Consider the following 1,138-nt stretch of genomic DNA (forward strand, 5'->3'; position numbering starts at 1 on the left):
CTCTCTCTCTCTCTCTCTCTCTCTCTCTCTCTCTCTCTCTCTCTCTCTCTCTTCTTTCCCTCCCTCCGTAAGCGTGTGTTGCCGGCGGGTTACGTGCTGGCAGCCACCTCCCCCTCCGCTCATGATGGACACGTGAAATCATATATCGCCGCTGGGGTGTGATAACTAACGTAAATAACAGGAATATACATACACGGAAGAGGCCACAAATCCCCAATTAGTTCGATGTTCTCATGTGTGGCGAGCTCATTTTTATATATATTTTTTTTCTTTATCATATTGTTTTTGCTTCAGCTCGGGCCAGATGGAGTGAAATCAGATGCCTTGTAGCGGGCGAGGCTGAGGCGGCACATCAACACAGCCCTGCAGCATAATCGCGCAGCATCAGACCGCACAGCAACGCCACGAAACGACTGGAGTGCACCTCAACGCAACATTGAGTCACATTCCGCGAGCCGGTGAAATGCAAACTCACAGGTGGTGCTACACGAACCTCATGTGCCTCCTCCGTCGTCCCTGGAATCCTACACCTCACCTTCACCCAGGACGTGCCTCGGAGAAACATAACTCACATGCATTACATATTCGCCGTCTGATTATTCAATTTCCTTCACTTGAAAAATATTATAATTTCCGAGCGGGTGATTGGGCAGGTGGCAGTCGATCTATCGGGGCTAACCTCTCCCGTGAAACCCGAAATTTGCTCTTATTGATGGAATGTGCAAGCGTTGGTTATTGAGCCAGATAAGACAGGACGCCAAATAATGTGTCTACGTAAGAAGTTATAATGGAGCCTAACAAGCCGTGATTAATTTGATTACATCGCAGCAGAGGGTGTCAACTAGACGATTTCTTACGTGCCTTTTAAGCCCCGTGGTCGAGGAGGGAAAACGAATCAGGGTGGTCGTCCTGCGCAGCACGGATGACCACCTAAAGCCTACCCACATACGGAGGATTATCGCCAAGTTTCCAGCGTGAGGAATATCATGCTTGTATCAGTACCGTGGAGAGTGAAGCTAACAGGGATGAAGGGCGAGGTCGAGTGGACTGGACAGCGCAATAAGTGTCCAGTGGAATGGAGTGAAGCTCAGTGGATGTGGATGAAGTGGAGGAAGTTTTAGCAGGCGGAAAACACAGG

Source organism: Portunus trituberculatus, chromosome 44, assembly GCF_017591435.1.
Source record: "Portunus trituberculatus isolate SZX2019 chromosome 44, ASM1759143v1, whole genome shotgun sequence".
Taxonomy (NCBI): domain Eukaryota; kingdom Metazoa; phylum Arthropoda; class Malacostraca; order Decapoda; family Portunidae; genus Portunus; species Portunus trituberculatus.